Source organism: Thamnophis sirtalis, unplaced genomic scaffold (genome assembly GCF_051295495.1).
Source record: "Thamnophis sirtalis isolate CommonGarterSnake01/CBP01778 unplaced genomic scaffold, rThaSir2_p1.2 scaffold_10, whole genome shotgun sequence".
In the NCBI taxonomy this organism is placed as follows: Eukaryota; Metazoa; Chordata; class Lepidosauria; order Squamata; family Natricidae; genus Thamnophis; species Thamnophis sirtalis.
The window spans coordinates 9,299,205-9,318,568 of record NW_028261390.1 but is presented as its reverse complement, the minus strand read 5'-3'; the positions used below and the strand labels follow the sequence as shown (position 1 = coordinate 9,318,568).

Here is a 19,364-nt window from a genome sequence, read left to right as displayed (position 1 = left end):
TGACAGCCTTTCCTGAGTGAGCTACGTGTGGTGTGGTGGTGATTTTGGAAATACTTCGCCGTCTGGTTCCCTCCCATATTGAACTCATGGGATAAAAGAATCGGTTTCTCATCATAAAGCTAAGCTGAGTCTCCAGATGGCTGCTTCTGAAGCCTTCTGATTTTGTCCCTGGAAAGACCCCTAACTTGGCCCTCCGGGGAGAAGCCACATGTTTGATCAATCGCGTAAAAATATCCTCGGGTGAGCGTGAAGTAAATGAGATGCTAATTTATACCCACTAAAATAAGGGATGGGGGCTCCTACCCAATCTTACAGTCTGAACAGTGGTGGGATTCGAATTTTTTTTACTACTGGTTCTGTGGGTGTGGCTTGGTGGGCATTGAAGGGGAAGGATACTGCAAAATTCCCATTCCCTCCCCACTCCAGGTCAAGGATACTGTAAAATGCCCATTTCCACCCCACTCCAAGGCAAGGATACTGCAAAATCCCCATTCCCTCTGCACCCCACTGTTGTGGCCCAGCAGGAGCCGTTGGAGCTGCCACCAGACTCCAACAGCGAGGGGCCTGATGAGTCGGCTCTGGAGGATGTGGAGGACTCTGGACAGGGTTCCGACTCTGAGCAGGGCGCAGAGAAGCTGGCTGGCCACCAGGAGGTGCCTGAGCCTTGGACCAGTGGGGAGGAGGCAAGGGAGAGTGAGCCGGACACCAGTAGTGAGTTATTCCTGGATGCACGGCACCAAAGAGCTACTAGGCGTCAGGAACAGTTGCGCAGTTACAGGAGGTAATTGCACTCAGCTGGTGGTCATTAGGCTCCTCTCCAGACTATAAAAAGACTACTTGTGCACACGCCCCTCTTGCAGAAGTCAACGCAGGAACGAATGTCGGAGAACATTGTTATGAGCTTGGCAGGCTGGATTGCTGCCAAGCCTTATCTGTGCTGGATTGCTGCCCAAGATTGTCTGTGCCGGTTTGCTGCCAAGGACCTGTCTGTCTGTTAATTAAATGCCGTAACTTATCTTTGGCTTGGAGTGTATGTTGGTGTGGGACGAGGGGGGTCAGAACACCCCACTAACCTGCTTTCCAGCTCCGTTCTCCTGTGCAGGGAGGATCAGGGTCAGTGGTGGGATTCAATTTTTTTTACTACTGTTTCTGTGGGCGTGGCTTGCTGGGCGAGGCAGAGGAAGCTTACTGCAAAATCCCCATTCCCTCCCGATCAGCTGGGACTCGGGAAGCAGAGAATAGATGGGGGCGGGGCCAGCCAGAGGTGGTATTTACCAGTTCTCTGAACTACTCAAAAATAACTGCAAGGAGTCACACAGATTGTTTGGATCAAACTCTGCCAGGAAGGTCCATGCATGGCCAGTATTAAAACACGGAGACGGACTTAGGGAAATGCTTCATAGTTCATTCGTTTAGGATTTGAAAACGTTCTCTGAGTCATGGAAGGAATGGAAAATATATTGGACTTTGCATGAGACAAGATAAAAGATAAAGGTTTCCCCTGTCCAGTCGTGTCTGGCTCTAGGGCAGAGGTACTTTTTAGTAGTGTGCATGCGTGCGCAGTACACACCAAGTGTGCGCAGCATGTGTGTGCGCGCAGTGCAGTGGTGGGTTCTGTATCCCATTCCAACCGGTATGGTTGGAACTGGCCCAGTGTCATCCACATGGATGCGTGCAGCGCACACCTGCGTCGTACTGTCTAGCAACGCCTCTGCGATGCTCCAGCTGCTCAGCGGACTCAGCGGAGCATCGCACAGGCGCTGTATGCACCGTGCACAGAAGCGCTGAAGACTTTAAAGACAGGTAAGAAGCGTGGGCAGATGGGTGGGCCCTCCGGAGCACCATACCAGAATGGTACCCGGTGCTCCGGACAGGCTCGGGTATGCCCATACCGGTGCATACCGCCTGCAACCCACCATGGTGCAGTATGTCCCCTAAGTGAACTGGCAGTAGCAGCAGCTGGAAACCACCCCTATATTAGGTACTCCAGGCTCCAGCAGAGATAGGGGAGGAAATTATGAATAGCCTTCCCATGGCTCCAATCTCAATTGATCACCAGAACATAGAGATTAAGGATTAAAGTTCTGCCAAATCCAGGGACCATTAACCAGGTTCTAGCTGGAACTAACAACTGTTAAACCATAGTTAATTGTTCTGACCCCCCCTCCATACACTGAGGCACTCCGACACAAGATTACTGCTAGACAATTTATTCACAGTAAATTAACACACTGACAAGACTTTAGCAGCAATCCAGACTTTCAAGATAAGAAATACACACGAGAGCTTCTCCAGCGTTGGTATATTAGTTGAATCCTGCAAACAGCCTCCTCCCAAAGTCTCTTCTTATATACTCTCTTGGGAGGATCCTAATTACAACCACCTGGGTCCAATAATCTTCTGTATCTGTGTAGTTGCTGTCGGCGCTTATCTGCCCTCCTTTGCCTGGCATCCGGGACCAACTGCCTTAGCTCCTCCCCACTGCTCCAGGGCCTGACATCAGGGACCAACTCCCTTTGGCTTTCACCACTGCTCCATGCCTCAGGCACCTCCTGGTGGCCAACCAGCCTCTCTTATCTCTGCTCAGAGTCTGAACCCTGTCTAGGGTCCTCTACATCTTCCAGAGCCGACTCATAGGGCCCCTCGCTGTCGGAGTCTGTTTGCAGCTCCAACGGCTCCTGCTGGGCCACAACAGTTAATAAACCAGGTCCTCAATTTTTGGGGGAGGATCCTATCACTTCCTGGACAATACCACTCTAAAAGCAGAGGACATACTTGGCTGAGAGCAGAGGTGGTATTTAGCTGGTTCGTATCGGTTTGTCCAAATTGGTAGCAGCAAACTGTGGATTATACTCTGGTGTGTCTTATAGTCTGAAAAATACAGTAAGTGAATCCCATCACTGTCGGAGAGGCATAGATTCTTCCTGGCCAAGGAATGTCCTTTTTAAAAAGCCAGTCGTCTCAAATAGAAATGGGCTGTGGTACCCAGGAGAGATAATTCGGTCCACAGGAGTTACAAAACCTCAATAATTCCATTATCCACTTTCCCGTCTTCCAATTTTCATTAAAGCCAACTGCTTATTCTGAACTCCCAATGGAGCTAGTATTATTTTTCATCCCTCTCAATGTCAGCAAATGGCTGCCTTCGAAGATGCACAAACACCCACCCACACCGATTTTTTTTCTTTCCTACGATCATCCCAAGACAGATGCATTAAATTAGCGGTACACATTTAATTTAAAAAAGGAGAACAAGTTCTGCCTCTTTGGAGATGAACTTGTCAGATTCAGGCACCGTTCAGCCTTGATATTTCTGACAGCTACTTAATTAGGATGACAGCAAACTTTTGGGCTTCATAATGCGCACGAAGACATGTCAACTCTATGTTTGTAAAACTGGTGTTGGCATTGTGCAATTATGTTCTGATTTTTATGATATTTATAACTTATAACGGAACAACAGAACAATACAGTTGGAAGGGATCTTGGAGGTCTTCTAGTCAAGCCTCCTGCTCAAGCAGGAAACCATATACCATTTCAGACAAATGGCTGTCCAATCTCTTCTTAAAAACCTCCAGTGATGGAGCACCCACAACTTCTGGAGGTTCCACTGATTAAGTTTTCTAACTGTCAGGAAATTTCCCTTGAGTTCAAGGTTGCTTCTCTTCTTAAGTGGCTTCCATCCGTTGCTCTTTGACGTGTCTTCTGGTGCTTTGGAGCAGGGGGTCACCAACCTTTCGGACCTCAGGGATCACTACATTCATAATTTTAAATCCCGCGGACCACTAATATGATCCCCTTAATGACTGGCTCGGCGGGCGTGGCTAGGTGGTCATGTGACTGGGTGGGGCGTGGCCAGCTCGATGTCACTCATGTCCCTTTGATGGATCCTCCAAAACCAGCACCAAATCATCAGGAAAGGCTCTTAAATTATAATTTTCTCTTTGTAATCTTTAATCTTGCAATTCTCTCATCCTGTTTGTTCAACATTCAAGAAATAAAATGAACTATTGTGTTTTCCCCCAAAATAAGACAGGGTCTTTTTTTCTTTTGACCCCCCAAAATAAGCACTTGGCCTTATTTCCGGGGAGGTCTTATTATTTTTGAGGTGCAGGAGGTGACGAGCGTGGTCACCTCGTGGCTGCTGCTGTGTTGCAATATTTTCGGAGAGGTCTTATTTTCAGGAGAGGGCTTATTTTAGCGCATGCACTCAAAAGCCCAATTGGGCTTATTATCCAGGGAGGTCTTATTTTCAGGGAAATTTGGGTAAAACTGGCATCTTTGTCTTGTCTTTTTTATATCGCACAGGGTTTTGTTAATTTTCCTCTAACGATTATTTATCCTTTCTGTGAGCCACTAATCAATCTTGCCCATTTAATAAAATTCTCTCCAAAGTTCTGCTATCATCCAGAACTTTAATCAGGAAACCAGTTCAAATCATCAAAGACCTCTTCCACATCTAAGAAAATCGATCCAGCTCTTTTAAGTTCCATTTTTGATTGTATATAAAAAACGGTTCCTTCTATACCATGCACGACCTCCCCTGTGCTCCCCCCGCCTTTGGCATATAATGGGGAAAAAGTTAGCCATCACCAGATATCCCTAGTCTCTAAATTTATTTCTAGTTATCCTTGAGAAATCAACAAAAGTTTGCTAAAGTGCTGACGATAGAGATGGTGGCATACAGATGTCAATAGCAAAGATATTAAAGATAATAAGGACTCCCGTAATGAACAATTATTGGCCTTGTCATAAATACACAACCATCAAATTCTGGCACCTCAGCTCCCCGTGATGGATTGCCGTAACCGCAACGGCAACATTTCCATATCTGATCTGTATTTGTAGATTTATTTAGCGGCCATGAAAATCCCTTTGGATTGGAATAATTACTCCCAGGTGTGCCCCCCCCAAATGCAACGAGGGACATCAGTTTCAAGAGAAGGCAATTCCAGTGGGTTCTGCCAGCTGATAGACCAGAAAATAGGATCATCAGGTGCAGCTAACTGGATTAGATTATGCTTAAAATCCATCATTACATTAACCTAATGGCCAAATGATGGGAAGAGTTTATTCTCAATTAGCTTGATGCCCTCAAGGTGGTTTCCTCAGCAGTAAGTTCTGAGGATTTCGGCACAGAGATGCCAGTTTTGCAGCAGAACTAAAAGGTGCAGTTGGGACTATTTTCCCATCACACAATCCTAGATGAGTTGTGGGGGGGGGGATGGAGGGGGGGAGGAGGAAATGAGACAAGCTTGTTGCCCATGTGAGACAAACAGACTAGGAATTGCTCCGAGAATCCGAGATTGCTCAATTTGTCAAGCTCCATATTGTTTTGTTGGAAGAAACATCCATTCAGGAGCCGAGGTGGCGCAGTGGTTAGGGTGCAGTACTGCAGGCCACTTCAGCTGACTGTTATCTGCAGTTCAGCGGTTCAAACCTCAACGGCTCAAGGTTGACTAAGCCTCCCATCCTTCCAAGGTGGGTGAAATGAGGACCCAGGCTGTGGGGGCAATTTGCTGACTCAATTTGCTAAAAATCTGTTTAGAGAGGGCTGAAAGCCCTATGAAGCGGTATATAAGTCTAATTAATAAATAAAAATAAATAAATAAATCTAGGTTCAGTTCCAAGTGGGGAAAAAGACACTGGATTCATGGAAGTTGCTTGGGAAGAAGGTTTATTGATGGTGGACAGGACCACATAGTTTGAGATCCTGGGGGAGAAGAGGGGGATCACATGCCGTGAAGATTTTGAAGAAAACAAGGGAAGAGATGCTGAGAGAGCCTGGGTTTTATACCATTTCTTGGGCCCCGCCTTGGAGCTTCCTGTTCCTGTGTAAGAAATGTATTCTGATTGGTGGTCAGACTCCCAGGGGGCGGGGGTCTTAGCCAGCTTTGTAGGCTGTCTGTCTTTTGAGTCCCAAGCTTGGTTGAGCTGTTGCTGGGTGATGTTGTAATGAAAGGGCTTTAGGATTCCTATTATGGCTCTGCCTAAAGGAGGTAGAACTTTGTTATGTAGAATAGAGTGGCCCAGGCCTCAATGGCCTGTTGACAAAGGTGGAGAGGGGAGGATGAGTTTCTGCTTCCCATTTAGGGGGAATATTCTGTCCTTTTCATATTTCCTAGAATATTTCATTTTTCTAGGAGAGCGGCAGGCATGAAATGCTTTAATCTTCGCTACCGATTCAGCACCGTGCCCGCTTTGCTCGCGCACGGTGCTTCTGCACATGTCCAGAACCTTCTGCACATGCGCAGAGCATCCACGATGACATCTAGGCGGGTGGGCAGAGCCTCCCGCTGCCGCCACTACTGGTTCATCCAAACTGAGGCAAACCGGCAGAATAGCACCTCTGGGAAGGGATGGGTGCGAGCTTCCTACAGTTGACAAGACAAGGAAACAAGGAAGCATAAATGCCTGTAAGGTTTCTTTAAAGTTGGTTGTTCAGTTGCTAAGTTGTGTCTGACCTCTTGTGTCCAATCTCATGGACCACAGCACACCAGGCTGGCCTGTCCTCTGCTGTCCCCCCGCCCTCAAGTTTGCCCAAATTCACGTTCATTGTGTCGATGACACTATCTAACCATTGTCTTCATCCTCTTCTTCTCCTTTTGCCTACCGTCTTTCCCAACATCAGGGTCCTCTCTTCTCATTTGGTGGCCAAAGAATTTGAGTTTCAGCTTCAGGATTTGTCCTTCCAAAGAACAAATCTTGATTGATTCCCTTTACGATTTCTTGAATGTTAGTCTGGAGTCAATACAGAATTTTGGAAATTATAAGTCTCCCTTCCATACCATTGTCCCAGTCTTGCTTCTGACTCAGTGGTGGGTTCTTGATCCCATTGCAACCAGTACTGGTACGGTTGCAACGGGGCCTGGCATCTTCCACATGAATGAGTGCAGCGCGCCCATGCATCTTACTTTCCGGCGACGCCTCCGCGACACTCCAGCTGCTCGGCGGAGCATCGCTCAGGCGCTGTATGCGCCCTGCACGTGTGCGGAAGTGCCGAAGGCTTTAAAGGACAGGTAAGGAGTGTGGGTGAGCCCTCCGGAACACTGTACTGGGACGGGACCCAGTGCCCCGGGCTGGCTTTGGTATGCCCGTACCGTGGCGTACCGCCTGCAACCCACCACTGTTCTGACTCTTCACATTTTGCTGAGGTGCAATCTGCGTCAGTTTCCTTTTCTTCCTCCTTTCCTTAGACGCGACTTGTACAAGTTTTAAGGCTCTCCAGAGTGACCGTCCTTTTAATCCTCGAACATTTTTTCCCCTTCGTTTCGGCAAGTTGGCCTCTTGCCTCTCGTTATTCTAAACGGCTAGAAACATCGCCTGAAATTAACACCGAGAGCGAGCGTAGAAAGGGCAAAACAAGCGAGTTAACAAATAGGTGTTGCGTTTTTGTTATCCTGATTTATTTTTTTTACCACAATAAGCTCTTGGTGTGTGTGTGGGGGGGGGGGCGTATTCGTCAGGAGGGGTGTTTGGCAGAGGCTTGGTTTGGTTTGGCAAAACTCTGCCCACAACCTGGAATTTGATCCTGGCACGGCTCAAGGTTGACTCAGCCTTCCCATCCTTCGGAGGTCGGTAAAATGAGGCTCCCGATTATTGGGGGGTCAATATGCTGACATTGCAAACCATCCAGAGAGTCCTGGTGAAAACTCTGGGGTGTATATAAGTCTATGCTATTGCTATTAGTTTGAGGAATAGAATAGAATAGAATAGATTGGAATTGGAATTGGAATTATAGGAATAGGAATAGGAATAGGAATAGAATAACAGAGTTGGAAGGGACCTTGTCAGGAAATTTCTCCTTAGTTCTAGGTTGCTTCCAGAAGTGGGTTCCTACTGATTCAATCCGGTTCAGCCGAACTGGTAGTATTATGCCAGCCCGGCTTGCGAACTGGCTGGCCATGCCCCTGAACCGATTTCCCAATCACTGCTATTGCTGCCACCATCTTTATTTGGAGTTCTGCACATGTGCAGAACAATTTCCATTGAACTGCGCATGTGCACGTATCCACGAGTGCACCCCCGAGTGAACCAGCAGTAACGCCAGCCAGAACCCACCTCTGGCTGCTTCTCTCCTTGATTAGTTTCCACCCATTGCTTCTTGTCCTGCCCTCAGGTGCTTTGGAGAATAGCTTGACTCCCTCTTCTTCGTGGCAGCCCATAAATCTTCTATGCGGAATTTCAGAACAAAAACCAGTGAAGCTGACCGCGAGATACTTACTCATTTTGTTAGGCTTTGAACTTTTGATTCAAGAAGAGGACTCAAATTCTCATCTCCCAGGGACTTCCTTGCTCTTGCTATTTTCGCTAGTGACCTTGAGGTGACAGGAACATATGGGCTTTATTGAGCAACTAATTAAAACACCATCAACACCCATTACACTCCTGTACTAGGGGATGTTAATTCTGAGGATCCTGCCGGGTTTCCTGAAGAGATAAATTTTCTGAGTGAGAGATTGGAGCAAGGATGACTCAACTCAATCGGAACGGCTGCTTAGAAGGCTTTAATTCTAAATTTTGGGAAGCATCCATGCCGAGAAACCAAAAACACAATATTTGATATTGTAATGGCAAAAAAAAACCACCCCAACACGATCATAGGCTGCATTAACAGAGGGATAGAATCAAGATCACGGGAAATGTTAGTATCACTTTATAACGGTTTGTCAAGGCCACACGTGGAATTGTTGGAAGAAATGCCCATCTGGGTTCAGTTCCAAGTGGGGAAAAATACACTGGAAACATGGAGGCTGTTTGGAGAGATGGTTTAATGGTGGACAGGATCACGTGGCTTGAGATCCTGGGCAAAAAAGGGAAGAGATGCTGAACTACACAACTTTGTAGGTTGTGTTTTGAGTCCCACGTTTGGTTGAGCCTTGCTGGGTGTTGATGTAATGCAAGGGCTGTGGTCAATTCCTACTATGGCTCTGCCTGAAGGCGGTAGATCTCTGTTATGTACAATAGACTGGCTCAGGCCTTAATGGCCCATTGACAAAGGTGGAGGGGGTTGATTTTCTGCCTCCCTTTTAGGGGAAATATTCTGCCCTTTTAATATTTCCTAAACTATTTCATTTTTCTTGCAGAGAGTTGGGTGCTAACTTCCTACAGGATATTGCATCCAGATTTGGTTTCCACAATAGACATTTTTTAAAAAGTTGAGACTCTAGAAAGAGTGCAGAGAATAGCAACAAAGATGACTAGGGGACTGGAGGCTAAAACATATGAAGAACTAATCCAGGAGAAAACCAACCTAGAACCATGGAGAAATTTCCTGACAGTTAGAACAATCAGTGGAACGAGTTGCCTCCAGAAGTTGTGGGTGCTCCATCACTGGAGATTTTTAAGAAGAGATTGGACAACCATTTGTCTGAAATGGTTTCCTGCCTGAGCAGGGGGTTGGACTTGAAGACCTCCAAGGTTCCCTGAATCCCTAGCACTGGGTAATGGAATGAGCTCCTGTTACTTGTCCCAGCTTCTGCCAACCTAGCAGTTTGAAAGCATGTAAAAATGCAAGTAGAAAAATAGGGAACACCTTTGGTGGGAAGGAAACAGTGTTCCGTGCGCCTTTGGCATTTAGTCATGCCAGCCTTATGACCATGGAGACATCTTTGGACAGTGCTGGCTCTTCGATTTTGAAACGGGGATGAGCACTGCCCCCTAGAGTCGAGAACAACTAGCACATACATGCGAGGGGAACCTTTACCTTAATGCACCTTCAAACTGCTGTCCTCTCTCTCTCTCTCTTTGTTAACTTTCTTTTAAAATTTAATGTATTTTAAATAATTAAACGACAACTCATTAATTCCTCCCCCGTCTTCCCCCAGACAAACCAAGACAATTCATTAGTATTTGCTGAAGGTTGTCTGCTTAGCTCTGCCAGATGTTTTCTGCATGTGAAGTTGAGGTTGGGAATAGACTGCGGGCAAGAATGGAGATGGGTGAGATTTATGGGGTACGGTTTGTATTATTGGAAGAAATGCCCATATGGGTTCAGTTCAGTGATGGGTTTCAAATTTTTTTAGAACCTCTTCTGTAGGTGTGGCCTGCTTTCTGGGAGTGGCTTGCTGGCCATGTGACTGGGTGGGAGTGGCTTGGCAGACATGTGACTGGGTGGGCATGGCCAACTTGTAAAATGTGGTGAAACTCACTTAACAACGCTCTTGCTTAGCAACCAAAATGTTGGCTCAGAAACTCTGGCATTTGAAGCACCCAAGTCTTATAGCTGTCAAATTACAAGACCCTTGCACCCCTAACCCTTTAGGAAAAAAAAACCCCAGGGGTGTTCAAACTTGACAGCTTTAAGACTTGTGGACTTCAACTCCCAGAATTCCTCCTCCAGCCATATTGGCTCAGGAACTCTGGCATTGAAGTGTGCAAGTCTTAAAGCTGTCAAGTTACAAGACCCTTGCACCCCTAACCCTTTAGGAAAAAAAACCCCAGGGGTGTTCAAAGTTGACAGCTTTAAGACTTGTGGACTTCAACTCCCAGAATTCCTCCTTTCGCTCTTCATCTTGATGATGTGCGGACGGGCGGGGGGAGGGAGCTGGAACCAGTTCTAAACAGCACTGTAGATTTGTAGAACCTCTTCTATAGAAGAGGTTAGAACTGGCAGGAACCCACCCCTGGTTCAGTTCCAAGAGGGGAGAAAGACACTGGAAACATAGAGGCTGCTTGGAAAGATGGTTTTAATGGTGGACAGGATCCCATGCCTTGAAGATCTTGGGTGAAGGAGCAAAAAGGAAGAGATGCTGAGGGTCCCTGTGTTTTATGCCCTCTCTGGGCTTTTGAATCTGAGCTTGTATTCTGATTGGTTGTCAGACTCCCATGGGGCCATGCAGGGGCAACTCTGTAGGCTGTCTTGATTCCCAGGCTTGGTTGAGCCTTGCTGGGTGATGATGTAATGAAAGGGCTTTGGGATTCCTATTATGGCTCTGCCTGAAGGAGGTTGCTGAAATTTTTGAAACCCACCCCACAGTGTTTGTTTATCCCAGCATCCTCATCTGTATGCCGAACGTGTCCAAGTAGAACTCTCCTTCTGGGATAAAGCTACCTTTGAAGCAGGAGGTATCACAAATTAACTTCCTTGCGCATCGGTTCCAGGGCTGCACTAAGCTTCAAAGGGATGTTTGATGCGGCATGACGGGGCAAAGAAGCTTTGACTGAGGAGGAGGCAACATCTGGCCGGCCTTTTCCACTGAAAGCAGCGAGGCAGATGCTTCCCTGGAAGGCTTGGTACAATTGCTTTGAAAACCTTCCCAGATCGTCGAGAATCTTAGATGCACAGACGATGGAGAAAGGCACGCTAATTTCCATAATGGAAGGATGGAGGAATGATAAAAGGGATAAAATTGGCAGATGTGGCAAAATCAACTTGTTTTTAATTAATGAGTTTAACAGAATACAGGCCGTCTGTTGTGGCCTGTTGCCATCGGAACTGGCAATAGATTCGGACAGTGAGGAGGTTGGGGAGGAAGATGGGCCAGTCCTGGAGTCTGGGGAAGGCTCTGATGAAGGCTCTGTGTTGGAAGCAGAGAGGGGGCCAGAGCCGTATGCCAGTTATCAGCTGCTTTCAGAGTCAGACATCAGTGAGGCAGAAGAACAGCTGGAGCCTGTTCCCAGTGTGTGCATGCCCAGAACTGCCAGATGAAGGGAACAGCTAAAGAACAGGGGTGGACTTGGGAGTAAAGCCACAGGTGGACGATGAATGGCCCCTCCCAGAGGAAATAAAAGAGGAGCGAAAGGGGAGTGGAGTTTGCAGGAGACAATCAGTTTGCTCAATTGGTTCGTGACTCTCCGAGGCTCCTTGCCACATTTTGCAGACATCGGCTTGGCAGCTCTCCAAGCCAGATAAGGTCTGTGACTGTAAATCCTCCCTTGAAAGACTTTGCTGGATGAGCAGTATTCACAGTAAATGAATAAAGGAGTTTTTTGTCGGGACCAGGAGTTTGCTTCATGCTCTTGGGAAGCCTCGGTTAGAACACAGTTCTTGACTTATAGCAGTTTGTTTAGTGTTCAAAGTTACCAACGGCACTGAAAAATGTGACTTATGACCATTTTTCATGGTTACGGCCTTTCCAGCATCCCCATGATTTATGAGATCAATAATTTGATTCATATTTATGACCGTTGCTGCATCCCAAGATCATGTGATCCCCCTTTTGCAACCTTCCGACAAGCAAAGAATGGGGAACTAGGATTCACTTAACAATGGAATAACTAACTTATCAACTGCAGTGATTCCTTTAATATGTGTGGCCAGGAAGTCATAGAATGGGGCAAAACATACTTAACAAATGTCTCACTTAACAACAGAAATGTTGGGCTCAATTGTGGTCGCAAGTCGAGGACTACCTATAATAAGAGTTGGAAGGGACCTTGGAGGTCTTCTAGTCCAGCCGCCTGCTAGATAAATTTATCTAGCTTCGTTTCCTTTTGGGAAACACTTCTAAATTTTATCACTTGAAATTTAAAATTTAAAAACGGAACTCTAATTTTATGTTTTGACAATTAGAACGATTTCGTGGTTATAGAAGTTGGCTTGAAACATTTAGAAATGCAAGGAAAATGCTGAGGTTGTAACTTTTGAAACTATATTCTGCTGCACTGCAAAAAAAATGGGATGGCACTACTTTTTTAAAATTCCTTTTTTAAATTTCTTTCTGCACCTTTTTTCTCCTGCCTTTAACTTTTTCCTGAAGGAAGATCATAAACACAGCCGTGGTTTCACTTAGCGACTGCTTCCCTTAATGACCAAGATGCTGGTCTCAACTACTAATTCTCAATGAGAATTAGCTGTACTCTCCATAGCTATGAATCGGCATCAGTGTCAAAGGAAACCTATTCCTGTTTAAGACTCATTCCCTTTATTAGAAATCTAGTTACAGATTTGAACTGACAACAAGAATGCTTGTTGGGAGCACGATGGCTCAGCAGTTAAAGATGCTGAGCTAGTCAGGTGGCAGCTCAGCTTCAAGGCTTGAGCGCCGTGCGATGGGGTGAGCTCCCGTTACTTGCCTCAGCTCCTGCCCACCTAGCAATCTGAAAGCATGCAAAACAGTGGTGGAATTCCAAATTTTTTACTACCATTTCTGTGGACATGGCGTGGCTTGGTGGGCGTGGCTTGGTGGGCATGGCTTGGTGGGCGTGGCAGGGGAAGGATACTGTAAAATCCCCATTCCCTCCCCACCCCACTAACCTGCTTTCCAGCTCCATTCTCCTGTGCAGGGCAACAGAAAAAGACCCAGCCAATCAGCTGGGACTCCGATCAGCTGGGACACGGGAAGCAGCGAATAGATGGGGGCGGAGCCAGCCAGAGGTGGGTGGTATTTGCCGGTTCTCAGAACTACTCAAAATTTCCGCTACCGGTTCTCCAGAACCGGTCAGAACTGGCTGAATACCACCTCTGATGCAAATGCGAGTAGATATATAGGTACCACGTCAGTGGGAAGGTCATGGTGTTCTGTGCACCTTGGCACATACACACAACCACAGAAGTGTCTTGGGAGAAGACTGGCTCCCTCAGCTAGGAAACAGAGAGGAACACTGCCCCCTAGATTACATGGGAAACTTTTATCTTTACCTTTTAATGCATGGAAGAACACTGCCATGGTGGCGCAGTGGTTAGAAGGCAGTACTGCAAGCTACGTCTGCTGATTGCTGACTGACTGCAGTTCGGCAGTTCGATTCTCACCGGTTGATTTAGTCTTCCAGCCTTCCGAGGTCGGTAAAATGAGGACCCAGATTGTTGGAGGCAATATGCTGACTCTGTAAAACCGCTTAGGGAGGGCTGTAAAGGATTGTGAAGTGGTATATAAGTCTAAGCACAAATGCTTGTTCCAACACCCTTTTCACACGGATACCAAATGCGTACGGTAAATAGTGAACAATTGCAATGGCGCCTGTCAGCCTCTGTTTTGCTGCTTGCTTTTCGGCTGCCATTGAAACGGGGAGAGAGGGCATGGTATTTGGGTGTGGGAATTAATCTGTACAGGAGGACTGTTAATTGGGAGTTGTGCTCACCATCTACTGCGCATGTGGCAAGGAGGGGAGCTTCCCGCCAAGGCCAACTGTCCGGCATACCAACCTGATGATGATTTTTGAAGATGTCTCCCACCTGACAGCCGTGGGGATATTGGATTGGACTATGGACTGGGGTTACCAAGGGGAGGGGAATGGGCCATGTATTGATATCTACTGCTTTGCGCGCGCTTTTGCTCAGATCCAGCTTTGCTTAGCTTCTATTTACTTATAATCAGTAAAAGTACTCTTAATTCTGCAAAATGGAATTGAGTGGTTTCTTTCTTGGTTATGAAGGGAAGCAGCCTTGACAGCGCCAGTACTCTGTTAGGGCAAACAGAGGTGAAGGATTCCTTCTAGCACACTTCCCTCCTGATCTAGTAACCGCGACAGAGACCAGGTTCCCTGTCCTAATTCGCACTCGACTTAATCCTGTCTGATCCACCAGAACGGTGGTTCAGAAAATCCCTCTTAATCCTTTCTGACAAAAACAAAAGGAATGTTACTTACCTTGAGGAAGCAGGATGACATTGACGAAAAGACCTGTACAGCTAATCAATAACAGGCCTTAACATACAACCGTTCATTTGAGACTTTGGAAAAAGTTCGGAGAAGACGAACTAAGAGGATCAAAGGCCTGGAGACTAAAACATATGAAGAACGGCTGCAGGATTTGGGTCTGGCTAGTCTAGGGAAAAGAAGGACTGGCGGGTGTGTGGGTGTGTGTTACATGATAGCAGTGTTCCAGTATTTGAGGGGCTGCCCAAAGAAGAGGGAGTCAAGCTATTCTCCAAAGCATCTGAGGGCAGGACAAGAAACAAGGGTTGGAAACTAATCAAGGAGAGAAGCAGAGGTGGGTTCAACAGAAACAAAGACAAGGGTAGATTAAGGTACATAGACATAAAGATACACAGACAGAGATAGAGATGGAGACAGAGGTAGAAATAGATGGAGGTACACATGGGTGTAGATTAGATGTGGAGAAACAGATAAAGAAATAGAGATAGAGACCAGGACAGAGATGGAGATAGGTGTAGATCAGAGGTGGGTTCCTACCAGTTCGCACCTATTCGGTAGAACCGGTTCGTCAAATCTACCGAGCCGGTTAGAAGAGGTTCCACCAGTGGACCCAGAAAGCAGGCCACACCGACAGAAGAGGTCCCAAATTTTTTTGAAACTCACCACTGGCGCGCACACACACACACATACACACAGACAGACAGACAGACAGACACAGAGAGAGAGAGAAAGAAAGGAATAAATAAATAAATAAAAAAGGAAGAAAAAGAGTGAGAGAGAGATGAAAGAAAAAAAGAAAAAAGGGACAGAGACAAAAGGAAGGAGAGAGAGAGAGAGAGAGAGAGAGAGAGAGAGAGAGAGAGAGAGAGAGAGAGAAAGAATGGCTGGCAAGCCACTCCCACCAGGTCACATGGCCGGCAAGCCACTCCCACAAAGGAGGCCACACCCACAGAGTAGGTTCCAAAAATTTTTGAAACCCACCACTGGGGAGAAGCAAGCTGGAATGAAGGAGACTATTTGCAATTTTGGGAGTGAACATATTATGAGCATTTGATACAGCAGAGCCTGCATCCTATTTAATTAATTATATTTATATATTGGCTGGGGTGTGTGGTGTGGTGGCCTAGGGGTGCAGCTCTCCCCTCAAAATCAGGAGGCTGCGAGTTTGATACTAGGTAGAGGCAGGTATTTCTCTCTCTGGGAACAATGAGAATATATCTGGTGAATATAACTCTGTATTGGTGACAGGAAGGGCATCTGGGCCAGACTCTACCCTGCAAGGGATTATGGGGTCATTTAAAGGAGATGGTGATATATCGGCTGGGGTCAAAAAGTCAAGTTAGTGGCTGCATTTCATTGATTGAAACTCTACCCCCCCTTTGTTAAATAGAATGGTGCTTATTTGCATAATCATGTCAGCCATGATTGGCTTTTGGGACAATCCCCCCCTCCCTGGGACACTTCTGAGTTTGTACATGCAGCATGCTAAGAAACAGGTTTAGTTGCTAAAAACACACCCGAAGAGCAAACTCATACGTGAATCCAAAGTTTCAGTCTTCAGCCAAGGACATTGACTAAAGCTGGAAGTCCTGCCAGAGGGCATAATTATCTCCATAATAATGACGATAGCCATGGCAGAGAGACAGTGGTTTTTTGGTTTTTTTTTAAATAACACTTTTCAGGTCAGCTTTAACACGTCCATTTAATGTACAGCGATGATGTCTCTCCCCTTAACATCACCCTCAAATCAACATCGGCATTTCTGAAGGCAAAAGCTTCCTAATTTTATAATGGCCTTTGGCTCTAAACTTCACAGGCTGAAATGTATTGTGCCTATGTATGGCGCAAGTTGATTGAGCCTCCCAGAAAAAATGCCATTCGCTTGACGGAACTGATTTGAAAGGAATATTCTGCGTCAGATGTGGTATTCTACCGGTTCAGACCGGATCGCCCGAACCGGTAGCGGAAATCACAGGTGGCTCCACCCACCCACGCCTGGCTCTACGGCATCCCATTTAGGACATTTTTCTGTCAAAAGCGCATGCGCACATGCAGGGAGCTCACATTTGTCAACCGGTAGGTAAGTGTATACCACCCCTGTTCAACATCAAGGTTTTGAGTGGTGTGGTGGCCTAGAGGTGGAGCTCCCACATTACAATCAAGAGTCTGTAAGTTCGATCCTAGGTAGAGGCAGATATTTCCCTCTCTGTGCACACTGAGAATGTATCTGCTGAACAAAACTCCGTACTGGCGACAGTAAGGGCATCTAGCCAGAAAACACTCAGTTGTCTAAGACTCCACCCCGCAAGGGATTATGGGGTCTTTAAAAGATGACTCTGATTCTGTGCCAAGGTTTAAACAGAGTTCAGGAACCAAGGGAATGTGTAAACGGGTAGGAGAAGTGTACACACGAGTAAATCCAAGCCAAGGTGGATGACAGGGGAGGGAGTGTGTATTTTTCGGAGTATAAGATGCACCTTCCTCCCCCCAAAAAGAGGGTGAAAAACTGGATGTGTCATTTACTGAATACAGGATTTTTGGCCTCCCGAAACCCCACCCGTTTCACAAAAATGGATGTGCAGAGGGTTTGGGAGGCCTGCAAAGTGCTCCTGAAGGCTGGGGAGGGCACAAATGAGCAAAAAACGGTCCGTTTTTCACTCGTTTTCGCCTCCCCCAGCCCCCAAGGGCACTCTACAAGCCTCCTAAAGGCTACGCATGCCCTTTTGGGGGGCAAAAATGGGCCCGTTTTCATGAAAAACTGGCTTTTTGTTCTTTTTTGCCCCCCCTAGCCCCCAGGACCACTTTGCAGGCCTCTCAAACTCTTTGCATGCCCTGTTTTTCACATTTTGGTGCGTCTTATACTCCGGTGCATAGCAGTTAGCAATAGCAGTTAGACATATACCGCTTCATAGGGCTTTCAGCCCTCTCTAAGCGGTTTACAGAGTCAGCGTATCGCCCCCACAGTCTGGGTCCTCATTTTACCCACCTTGGAAGGATGAAAGGCTGAGTCAACCTTGAGCCGGTGAGATTTGAACCGCCGAACTGCAGATAGCAGTCAGCTGAAGTGGCCTGCAGTACTGCACTCTAACCACTGCGCCACCTTGGCTCTGTGCATCTTATACACCGAAAAATACGGTACTTTGGTGTTTCTCAAACTTCACCACTTTAAGACATGTGATGAGAGCTCACCCCGCCATGCTGCAGCAACCAGGTTTCAAACGTGAGCCTGCTGAGCCTCAACCCAGCCACTGGGTTAAGGCTCAGCAGGCTGAAGTGAGCCACTGTGCTCCTAGTTGGGAACTACCTGCATAGCAGTGAGGTTTAGTCAGTTGGGGATTTCAAATCCCACTCCCCTTTGTAAGAACTAAATTGCCCCTTGAACTCCTGAGCTCCCCTCCGTTGAATAAACATTGGCCTGCAAATAAAGTGAGAGCCATTAGCTGCATTTAGTAGTAAGTAAAGAAGTAAGTGCACGCAGTCTTTCTATTCAAAACGTTCTCCAAATGTTCATTAATTAAATGGAAAACAGATGAGGCTCATTAGCTAGTGGTATAAATCCTGCCGGTGTGTTTTCTTCAATCTTTACGTAATTGGTATCTTCCGTTATTATCTACCACCAGAAAATGGACAGGGCCATGGCTAGCATCACTGCATAATGGATGAAATAGCACAGGTCAAGTTTATGTCACCTTGGATCAGGAGTGATAAGCTACCGGTTTTGGGCTGCTTCGCCCAAACTGGCAGTAAAAAATGCTACCGGTTTACCCGAACCGGTAGCCAGCTGTGTGACAATTACCATATTTTTGGAGTATAAGACGCACCTTTTTCCTTCAAAAAAGAGGCTGAAAATCTGGGTGCGTCTTATACGCTGAATACAGCATTTTTTGCCTCCCGAAACTCCGCTCCCATCACCAAAATGGCTGTGCATAGCTTTTAGAAGGCTTTCAGAGAGCTCCTGGGGGCTGGGGAGGGCAGAAATGAATGACAAACAGCTCATTTCCCCCCCCCCCACTCCCCAGCAGCACTCTATAAGCTTCCTAAAGGCTATCCATGCCCTTTTTTTGGACAAAAATGGGCCAGTTTGGGCAAAAAACTGTCCATTTTTGGGAGGTTTGCAGAGTGCAAAACCTTTTTAAAAAAATTTTCCTCTTCAAAACCTTGTGCGTCTTATACTCCAGTGCGTCTTATACTCCGAAAAATACGGTAGCTGTGCCGCCCGATGTATATTCGCTAGAATATAATTCAGGAGAAACGGTATTTAAATTCCAGTATTTATATTCAGGAGAACTGGTATTAAAAAAATGCTAAAAAATAGTTTGAAAAAAAGTTCCGATGATCACACAGCACAGCTGATTGTCGGACAGCTGATCATCGGAACTTTTTAAAAACTTTTTTAAATCATTTTTTTTTTTACTACCGGTTCAAAGCGAACCGGTAGCAGATTTCAGAGCATTTCACTCCTGCCTCAGACCACGTTAGCTGTTTTCTTGCAGACATTTCAAAATCCAAATTAGGTTAACATTCATCCATGCACCCATGCACCCGTGCACCCGTGCACCCATGCATCCATCATCTAGCACCTATCATCCATCCTTCCACCATCCATCCATCCATCCTTTTATTCATTCGACCTGAGTGAAATTCAAAGATAGATTTTCACCATCTTTCATTATTTTTCAGTGTCATGGAATGGATTGCTAAGAACTTCAAAATAAGATTAAGCGGGGGTCATGTCCAGTTCCAAATACCAAATACCCAATTGACCAATTAACCAAACAATAAGTGAACTTCCAGGAAAAATGAAACCGCTGGGCTGTATTTTGCTC

The 19,364-nt window shown here is 46.3% G+C and overlaps 1 protein-coding gene across 1 annotated transcript in view; it reads left to right on the top strand.

Annotated features, from left to right (window-relative positions):
- RASGEF1B (RasGEF domain family member 1B) overlaps positions 1 to 19,364 on the top strand; it is a 240,542-nt gene that overhangs the window by 23,430 nt on the left and 197,748 nt on the right. The window lies entirely within an intron of this gene.